Below are 11,155 nucleotides of genomic sequence, written 5' to 3'. Positions count from 1 at the left end.
ATTTAAAGAGTTTAAAATCCTTCTTGAAGTTCTGCAATCTTGCATCACAGGTATAAATACAAACTCCTGCTGAATAGAAAACAAAAATCCGCTGAAAGATGTAACAGAAGAAGCCGAGGTGTCAGAATTTACCTTAGTGTTGCACTCTGTGACAAGACAGTGAGATTTCCACCTACTGCTGGAATATCATAGCATTACGACATTAAGGCTTAAACTTTGTGTGCTCAGCCTCATTAAGGGATTAAAAAGTCCCTTTCTTTTTGTTAGGTGAAAGTTCCTTTCCATCACTTCTGCTTTGTTTCTAACGGACTCGCAGACACTCCATTTTCTCAGCAATAGAGAAGTGGCACCCGTCTTCCGATGAAATATACTGCCACTTTATTTCACTCCCCCCGTTTGCGTCCTCTCCGATATAGGCAGAGCCGCCCACCCCCTCTCCCCCCCTCTCCAAGTGTCACCCTCACTTCTTTTAACACCAGCATACAGTTTCGTCACTGCGTTCTTCAGTGGTCTTCTCAGGCGGCTTAACAACCACCACACAATTCTGCCTACGGGGGAAGACGAAGAAGAGGAAAAAAAAAACAGAAGAGTTCAGGCTCCCGGGGCTCATCAAACGATGGTCCTTGCAAAAGAACGCTCACCCATTCATCAGCCAGGCAGGCACTGAAAATTAAGAGAGAAAGGGGCGAGGGGCAATAGCCTGTGGGGGGAGGGCTGCCAGATACCTAGAGTCTCATTGGAGGCATGTGTGATAGAAGACCAGCGCTTGCAGCTAAACAGAAGCCCAGGACAGCAGTGTGACGTGAATACACAGGCAAGTTTCTCTGTAGGTAAATAGGCTCTCACCTGCAGTCTTCCTCCTTTAGCACTGTGCTTGCGGACTCTTCTTCATGACAATAGCCCACTGGTAATCCACTTGCCTTCCTTCCAGAAAAGGACAGCTTCTAGGGACTTTCGAAACTGACCCTATTCTCCGTATCCATAAAGGATTGCAGGATTCTTAAGTCGTTCTTAAGCTGCCAGCAAAGTGCACAAATATGGAAAGTGGCCAGATCCCTGAAGTCTGACAGATCTACATTTGCCTCCCTCCAGCGCTGAGCGTGTTAGGGGACTCCTGTTGGTTTGGGAGTTTAACCTTTGCTGGACAGAGCTACGTCTTTCTCTCTTACTAGGTGGAAAGACTGTGGAAGATGGAGATAAAGAGACAGCCTGAGCACTAGACAAAGAATAAATGCTTTAGGGAATTCTCATCGCAGCCTCCTCAGGGTCCCTGTATGTGCATACAAAGGCAAAGAAGGGGAGGGGGCTGAGCTGTTATGTGACAGGGGCGGGGGGGGCATCGCCTCTCCAATGCTTTCTCTTACTCACACAACGTGCTTCAGCAATAGATCTATCTCCCTCTGTGAACCATGCAAATGTAGCAAGCTCTCCGGAATGACATGTGAAAACTCCACCAGCCTATCAACTGAGATGCCTGTACTAACACATACACAGCTCTTAAATATAAAACCAACCTCTAACTGCAACCACCATGGACCCAACACTCCTTCAGGGCAGAAAGAACTTTATCCCCATAGGCAAAATGTTATAATTATCCATATAGTATGAATTATTTAATGACAGAGCCTACAATTTTATTCTTTGGCATATACTGAAAGTTTTTCCTCATCTGATGTGTTTCAGAGATTTTTGTTTTTCCTTATTTACCTGGCCTTGTTACTATCAGCTAAATATGAGTTAATTGTATATATATATATATATATATATATATATATATATATATATATATATATATATATACACATATATATATATATATATATATATATATATATATATATACATACATACATACATATATATATATATATATATATATATATATATATATATATATATACATATATATATTTTTTTTTTTTAATTATTATACAGGAGATAATATATATATATTATACATATTATAATATACACACTATATTATTTATATATATATATATATATATATATATATATATATATATATATATATATATATATATAATATAGTGTGTGTGTATAAGTTACTGCATAATTATATATAAGTTACTATATAATCCTTCCTACATGCCAGCTCTCAAAATACAACCACAAATATGGTTAAACCAACTGTATCACCAAGCACATGATATGAAAGAAAATTTAAATTGGAAAGTTGTAGAACTTAAAGGCTTTTTCAACCTTCTGTAATATTATATATATATATATATATATATATATATATATATATATAAACACTAACACACAGACACACATATACATACATAATAAATACGCCCACATTGATTAATAAAAAAAAAATGTGTATTTTTTTAATTTTATTGCATTGGAGGTTGCAAAGCAATGCAACCACGATTAGTGGATCACAGGTGCAATGCACAGGCTTGTGCCGACTATTTCTTCAGCCACAGATCCTTGGTATGGACCTTCAGGTACAGTGCTGGAGGAAGTATAAATTGACTACATGTGCAGTGGCATCACTACATTTGTGCCCCGTTAATGCCGCGTACACATAGCCGGACTTGCCAACGGGCTAAACTTCGTGGGCATTTCCAACGAAAAGATTTGGAACATGTTCTATATCTGAGTCCGTCGGAAATGCCGACAGAAAAAGTCCAATGGGGCATACACACGGTCGGAATGTCCGACCGAAAGCTCCCATCAGACTTTTTTCTGTCGGGAAGTCCGGCTGTGTGTACGCGGCATTAGAATTTCCTAAGAGGAAATCAACCCCAGGTTTCTGTAAGGAGGGGCTGTTTGGGGCGGGGCTGCAGACTGCGACAATGTTTCATGTTACACCCCAAAGACAGACTTCTCTTTTAATGACCATTTAGGCTCCAGCTAAAGCCTGGTACACACCAACAGTTTTTTCTCTGGGTTGCACGGAAAAAAACTGACATTAGTACAGTGATCCCCCCGCTGAGCTGTTGTGTTCTGACAGGGGGATGGCCCCGCCGCCAGAACACTCTGATCAGCGCTCTCCGCCATTGGCTTGGAGCACTGATCGGGAGTCCGTGGGCAGCTGGTTTTCCAGCATGCTCGTCCTACATACACATGGGTCAAATGTCGGCCATTTTTTTTAACCGGCAAATGTCTCCCGACATTCAGCCCGCGTGTACCCAGCTTAAGACTTGTAATTAGGTACAGGACTAAATATACAGAATAATGGCATATAGGGGCTGATTTATTAAAGGAGCTGAGGTGGTTTAATGTAATTATCCAATTATGTGAAAAAGAAATACCTGTTTAATCTGCACTTAAATGGATAATTAATGTGAATCTTTTTAGTGACGATTCTTAACTCCTTTAGCAAATTAGTGGTGTTATGTATTTTGAATTTGGGCCCAATGTTACTAGATTGGAAGCAGGTCAACTTACCAAAAATTATCCAGCCAAATCCGCCAGAATATCTGGAGCAAACAACCAATTGGTCAAACCCAAAAATGTCATTACTTATCCTGTTTCCCCTAAAATAAGACCTAGCGTGATTGTCGGTGATGGCTGCAATATAAGCCCTACCCCCCAAATAAGCCCTAGTTAAAGTCCTTGTAGGTCTTATTTTCAGGGTAGGGCTTATTTGGGGGGTAGGGCTTATATTGCAGCCATCACCGACAATCACGCTAGGTCTTATTTTCGGGGAAACAGGGTATACAACTGACTGACGCATTTGTGTTTCCAATATGTAATAATCTACCTGCCAATTCAAAATGTAGAAATATTTTTTGGACTGAGCTCAACACATTGGGCCATACATATAAAGCAGGTATACAATGGTCTAAAAAGTGTGTATGTGTTGTCCATGGTGACCAGATCACATACTGGAAGAAAAACAATAAAAATGGACAGTTCTTTCTTCAGACAACAAAGACACGCTCCACATTTACCCAATAATATGAACTCACTACTTGTCCAATTGTTTTGCACACATGCACTGGATGATAGAAATCAATCAAATTTATCTAAGTAAATTGCTTGGAAAATTGATTCATCCATCAGTTTGAAATATTGAAGTGAACCATTCGATCAGTAAGTGCAATTTGTCTATAGTCTATAGATTCTGGCAAATACAGTATATAGATTACCAGATTGCATTTTTATTCCTTTCAAATCAGATCTAGCTGAGGTGATGGAGCAATATAGTTTAGGATTCAAGATGTATCATCTGATTGGTGGATTGAAAAAAAAAATGATTAGGAGAAACAGAAATGCAGTCACCCCATCTAAGATGGGGCGGCTGTATTAGATTTTTTTTTGCTATTTTTATTTCTTTATTTTCACCTGATGATCTGACCTGCGAGTCCATTATTTTTCAACTTCCTTTAACAGACCAAGCTGTCCAGCAAAAGAGGCAGTCAAAGGGTTGAGACAAATCATTTAACACTGGCAGAGGTGCTTGGAATAATCAGCTTTTATTCATTAATGTTTCTTTAACCCGAAAGGAAAACAAAACTATTGCTGTAACTGCTAATAAAGTGTTCGCTGGAGTTTGGCTTTAATTTGTTAGGCAAGTCCATTTTAATCTGCAAGTGTATCTAACACTAACCTTGACAATACTGCTGTCCAAAGGTGTCTTCATCGCCCCTCTAGTGGAGTGGAGACACCCTAGGACAGGAAGTATGTAACTGGTTGGATCACCGGGTAAAAATAAAAAACAAAACAGAAATAAAACTAACATAACCACCACATTTTAAGGGTCACTAAACCCACATCATAAAAACTATCAATAAATGCTGCATTACATGCTGTTCATACTCACTTAAGTTCATTTTCTGTATTTTGTAAAAAAAAAAACCTGGATGATCCTGCTTTTCTCTATCTCCCCCTCCTGTCCATGTCCCCAATTCAGCTAGGGATTTTGCAGAGCAGTGCTGGAAGCTCTGTACATGTTTAGTTTTCAGAGAGCTTGTATGCTGAGTATCACATCTGAGCAGCCCATGTGACTATAGTGTCACACATGTAAGTGTATACACAGTGGTAAATGACAACCCACTCCCTGCCTCCTCCAAACACAATGGGGTGGGATATTATATGTAGATTAATGGAGGCTTCACCTCCCTCTAATTCTAAGACACAGGCTGGAGGGGTGTGACACAGCCTGTGACTTGCAAAAATCCGCCCCCACACCATGTTATTGCCAAAAAAATAATAAAGAGTTGATTTCAAATATATATTTGTATGACAATTTAAAACAGTTTATTGATATTATTTTTTTATTCTGTATTCCAAAGGCTGTTTTTGGTTTTTTTTTGTTTTTTGTTTTTTACATGTGACCGGCAGCAGAGGACTAAACGCTCCTCCTGCTTATGTTTTTCTGCAGACAGGCTGGGAAAGATCAGGGTCATGTGACAGCTGTATATTGAGTAGGAAAAAGTGCCATCATCCATATACAGAAATAGAAGGGATAATGTAAATGAAACAGTGTGTATTTAGTATCACTTTAGGGGATGGAAGGCCACAATATAACATTTGTGTTTTGGGGGGTTAATACCACTTAAAAGTGCCCTAAAAAGGTGTCTGGGGAAGATGTATGATGTGTAATCCAAAAATAACTGTGACACTTCTGTAAGTATAAGTGTGCAAAAGATGGATCATAGAGAAGTATTCACAACCAAACCCCCTCACTGTGTACTGCAGGCTTTAAGACCAATTCATTAGTTTTAAGATGTTTTATTAGTAATGCAATATGTCGATTCATGACATATAATTATATACTTCACTAGAGAGTTACAATGATCTATTCAAATGGTGAATGGATATATTTAAAAACACATCATTCATTTGACACACAGATCAGCTTATTACATTACCATTTACTTTGGCAAATCTGGATGAAATGATCTGGCATGCTGGGTTCTGATTCTCCACCAATGCCTGTTTTTTGGGTTAATGCCGAGATCCCAGAAGAATCTCTCATTTTACCAAGGTGCATACACTTTTTCTATGTTCATGTATTGAGAATAGCTTTGGCACAAGAAGTTTCCTGGGAGACAAGAAGGTCGTCCTACCAATGATATGGAAATATAATTTGATGATATAATGTACTGCACAACTCTACAAGTTTACATAGTTACATAGTAGGTGAGGTTGAAAAAAGATACAAGTCCATCAAGTCCAACCTATGTGTGTGATTATATGTCAGTATTACATTGTATATCCCTGTATGTTGCGGTCGTTCAGGTGCTTATCTAATAGTTTCTTGAAACCACCAATGCTCCTCGCTGAGACCACCGCCTGTAGAAGGGAATTCCACATCCTTGCCGCTATTACAGTAAAGAACCCTCTACATAGTTTAAGGTTAAACCTCTTTTCTTCTAATTTGAATGAGTGGCCACGTGTCTTATTAAACTCCCTTTCGAGGAAAAGTCTTATCCCTATTGTGGGGTCACCAGTATGGTATTTGTAAATTGAAATCATATCCCCTCTCAAGCGTCTCTTCTCCAGAGAGAATAAGTTCAGTGCTCGCAACCTTTCCTCATAACTAATATCCTCCAGACCCTTTATTAGCTTTGTTGCCCTTCTCTGTACTCGCTCCATTTCCAGCACATCCTTCCTGAGGACTGGTGCCCAGAACTGGACAGCATACTCCAGGTGCGGCCGGACCAGAGTCTTGTAGAGCGGGAGAATTACCGCTTTATCTCTTGAGTTAATCCTCTTTTTAATGCATGCCAATATTCTGTTTGCTTTGGTAGCAGCAACTTGGCATTGCATGCCATTGCTGAGCCTATCATCTACTAGGACCCCCAGGTCCTTTTCCATCCTTAATTCCCTCAGAGGTTCTCCCCCCAGTGTATAGATTGCATTCATATTTTTGCCACCCAAATGCATTATTTTACATTTTTACCACATTAAACTTCATTTGCCATGTAGTTGCCCACCCCATTAATTTGTTCAGATCTACTTGCAAGGTTTCTACATCCTGCGGAGAAGTTATTGCCCTGCTTAGCTTAGTATCATCTGCAAATACAGAGATTGAACTGTTTACCCCATCCTCCAGGTCGTTTATGAATAAATTAAATAGGATTGGTCCCAGGACAGATGCCTGTGGGACCCCACTACCCACCCCTGACCATTCTGAGTACTCCCCATTTATCACCACCCTATGAACTCGCCCTTGTAGCCAGTTGTCAATCCATGTACTCACCCTATGGTCCATGCCAACGCACCTTATTTTGTACAGTAAACGTTTATGGGGAACTGTGTCAAATGCTTTTGCAAAATCCAGATACACCACGTCTACGGGCCTTCCTTTATCTAGATGGCAACTCACCTCCTCATAGAAACATAGAAGGAGAAGTTTAAGTCCCCATTTGCACCTGAGTGATTTAAAGTGTGTTTCCAGAAGCGCTTCAATGCTCACTACTTAGATTTCCATGGTATTCTGATGTCACTGTTAAGCCGGCCATTGACGGGTCAAATCCTAGCTGGTTCAGCAGGTTCAGAGGTTCCTGCAGGAACCAGCTGAGATGTATCGACAGGCTAAATGTACCCAAGTGGATCGATTGAATCAACTTGGGTACAATCAGGCTGTTGGATTTTACATGGGATTATTGCTAGTGGCTGTTATTGCCACTAGTAGGGCTGAAACAACTAATCGATTAATCGGCAACTAATCGATTATGAAATTAATCGATTACTATTTTCATAATCGATTAATCGGCCAGTAACCTAATGGGGTTAAAAAAAACTAAAATGAGCTCTTTATAGTATAAAAACAGCAAATAATCTCTACTGTAAATAAATTAAATAAATAAATTTAGTTGGTCTACCTGACCGTGGTTTGGTTTCAACAGAACCCCTCATTTTCCATTTCTTGATTAGAGTTTGAACACTGCTGATTGGCATTCTCAATTCCTTAGATATCTTTTTATATCCCTTTCCTGTTTTTTTTACAGTTCAACTACCTTTTTCCGCAGATCCTTTGACAATTCGATTTTGACCCCACTAACAAATAGAAAATCGAACGAACGTTCTTAAAATGACATTTTTTGTCATTTGTCGGGGAAGACATTGTTTGTTAAATAAAAAATAGATCTCTGAGTCTGATGATATTTACCAGATTCACCCTTTAATAGTATATACAGTATATCTCCTCTAATAGTATATACAGTATATCTCCTCTAATAGTATATACAGCATATCTCCTCTAATAGTATATACAGTATATCTCCTCTAATAGTATATACAGCATATCTCCTCTAATAGTATATACAGTATATCTCTCCTCTAATAGTATATACAGTATATCTCTCCTCTAATAGTATATACAGTATATCTCCTCTAATAGTATGTACAGAATATCTCTTCTGTCTGTTATTCTCAGAGTGGATTAGATATTTTGCTCCCTAACCATATAGTTGGTTATTTATATTCCCCCCTGCATAGAGATATTTAAGAATAAATTGCCTTTTTTTAAAACTTTACATATTAACTAAATTATACACCACACTATTTTTAAGGTTATTAACCGATTAATCGATTAATCGAAACAATAATCGGCCAACTAATCGATTATGACAATAATCGTTAGTTGCAGCCCTAGCCACTAGTAATAATCACTGTGTTCTGCCGGCAAGAGAACATAATGGCTCTGCTGGTGGGATTCCCCCATCAACACTGACTATGCTGATGGGGGAAATCGAGCAATTTTTCGATCTGTCTATGGCCGGCCTTAGTATCTGATGAAATGTTGCTTCACTCAGAAAAACTACAAAAGGTTCTTTCAGGCATGATTGTGCATTTCTGACTCCAATAGACTTCAACAAGGGTGCCATTAACACCACATGTAATGTGCTCCAAACTATTGTCTCCTTCACCTAGTAACTAGCTTTGCATTGGCCTAAACACAAACGCTCAAGCCTGAAAATATGCGACAATCACATGTAGAAATGCACAAAACCTGTGGGAAAAAACAACTGAAGATGCCGATGCCCAAATGTAAATCTATCCTTTTAATCACAATACTATTACTGGATATGTTTATAAAGATAGCAATACATGCATAAGGGGACACAATGGGGGTAATTTACTAAAGGCAAATCCACTTTTTACTTCAAGTGCAAACTACAAGTGCAAAGTACACCTGAAATTGCACTGAAAGTGCACTTGGAAGTGCAGTCGCTGTAGATCCGAGTGGGACATGCAAGGAAAATGAAAAACAGCATTTTAGCTTGCACATGATTGGATAATAAAATCAGCAGAGCTTCCCCTCATTTCCGATCTACCCCTTAGATTTAGAGCGACTGCACTTACAAGTGCATTTTCAGTGCAATTTCAAGTGCACTTTGCACTTATAGTTTGCACTTGTAGTGCAAAATGGATTTGCCTTTCGTAAATAGCCCCCTGACTGTACAGAGCATGCCAGGTGAACTCCCTATTGTCATTCATACACACCACAGCAAGTCTCAGCTCGAAATCAGATGCTTCCTGAATGCATTATGCCAAAAAATGTGTTGCATATATTGTGAAATTGATATGCCAGTCTTCCAAAATTGATCACTAGGTACACTGACCAGGGCAAGGTCTGGTTGAAAAGTAATCTCAATCAATATATGAAAGCAATCTTGCAAGCACTGCCCCTGTGCTACAGTCAGCTAAAGTCCATTCAATGTACCTTAATCCGAGTCCTTTGTAATCCACTGGAGGTACAGTGAGAAAAATAATTGTTCGATCCCCTGTAGATTTTGTAAGTTTGCCCACTTACAAAGAAATGAAGGGTCTATAATCTTTATCATAGGTGTATTTTAACCACTTCAGCCCTGGAAGGTTTTACCCCCTTCCTGACCAGGCCATTTTTTTTGCGATACGGCACTGCCTTACTTTAACAGACAATTACGCAGTCGTGCGACGCTGTACCCAAAATAAATTGATGTCCTTTTTTCCCCACAAATAGAGCTTTCTTTTGGTGGTATTTGATCACCTCTGCGGCTTTTATTTTTTTGCGCCATAAACAAAAAAAGAGCTGGTCACAATCTCCTGACATGCGAATTGGATGCAGAGAGAACTCGCATCCAATTTGTAATAGTGTGAACACAGCCTTAGCCACAATCAATACCATCAAAAAAAAAAAAAATGGGGGGGGGGCTGAACATTCAATTTGTGTTGTGTTCTGGACTCACAAAGCTCTACAAACCACTTTGATGCAAACATAACATATAATGAAGAGAAATAAAACCCGATATAGCCCCATTATTAGTAAGATACAAGTTCCTTCCTCTTCATCTGATATTCCTGAACATAAAACGCACAATTAAATGGCAGAGATAAGTGTACAATCACCTTAACAGAGGCCAATCTCTGCTCTATAATATATTCATCCCAGACAAACCCAGAGTCTGCCTTTTATACAAAAATCACAATCCTCCGCATGTTGGGGGTTTGAGCAAGAGTTGGAATACATACAGGCACACAATGGAGCTCATTACCCGCTATCTATGTGCATGACTCTTGCAACATTCTGTACCAGCCACCCTTTCATTATCAGGCAGCCTCTGTGAAAACTGTGCGTTTCAAAGTGTGATACACTTCACTGTCACCAGTGGAGTTAATGCTGCGAGTGGGGGAGGTTGTTATAGTGTGAAAGGACTCCAAGCAAACTCCCCGCTGCTTACTCAGGATTTGCACTTCCTTCTATTATGGTAAGGAGACACGGGGTATAGCTGGCAACAATGAACCTACTGGAAATCTCATTTTAATCTCAAAATCACTCAAAAGCTGTCAAACTTCCAGTTTATATACACACGTAACTGTATGTGTCGGGGAATGACAGGTCCTGTCATTCTGGCGTTCCGAACAAATTAAAATATCCCATTACTCCCAGGCAGGATAATGGGATTTGTAGCTAACACTGCTGGACCACTAAAGATATGGAACAGAACATTTTATATTCTGTTTACAGGCAATTTGTATTTTTAGCGGGTGCAGCAGATCAGTATTTATGGCTATTATACAAAAGGGATTTCATGTAAGTATAAACTCCTATGAATGATAGTGCTACACCTGCTGGGAAGTGTTCATTAGGCGCAAAAATGCATAATATATATATTAATACTCCCTATAATATTGTAGATTGTAATGATATTACAGGCTGCTTGAAGTCTTGTGCTGTGTATAAGGCTTC

The 11,155-nt window shown here is 39.2% G+C and overlaps 1 protein-coding gene across 9 annotated transcripts in view; it reads right to left on the bottom strand.

Moving 5' to 3' along the window:
* The window catches only part of AGRN (agrin), a 658,449-nt gene that overhangs the window by 391,685 nt on the left and 255,609 nt on the right, over positions 1–11,155 (bottom strand). For 2 of the 9 annotated variants that reach the window (XM_073603059.1, XM_073603060.1), the window contains exon 1: positions 1–413. This exon is cut by the window's left edge and continues 555 nt beyond it. The exons of the other annotated variants lie outside the window; for them this stretch is intronic. The gene's annotated coding sequence lies outside the window, so the exon portion shown is untranslated. Of the gene's footprint in view, positions 414–11,155 lie in introns of those variants that run through there. 9 annotated transcript variants of the gene reach the window in all.

This window comes from Aquarana catesbeiana, linkage group LG10 (assembly GCF_042186555.1).
Source record: "Aquarana catesbeiana isolate 2022-GZ linkage group LG10, ASM4218655v1, whole genome shotgun sequence".
In the NCBI taxonomy this organism is placed as follows: Eukaryota; Metazoa; Chordata; class Amphibia; order Anura; family Ranidae; genus Aquarana; species Aquarana catesbeiana.
The sequence above is the reverse complement of the archived record's forward strand: the minus strand, read 5'-3'. Positions and strand labels throughout refer to the sequence as shown.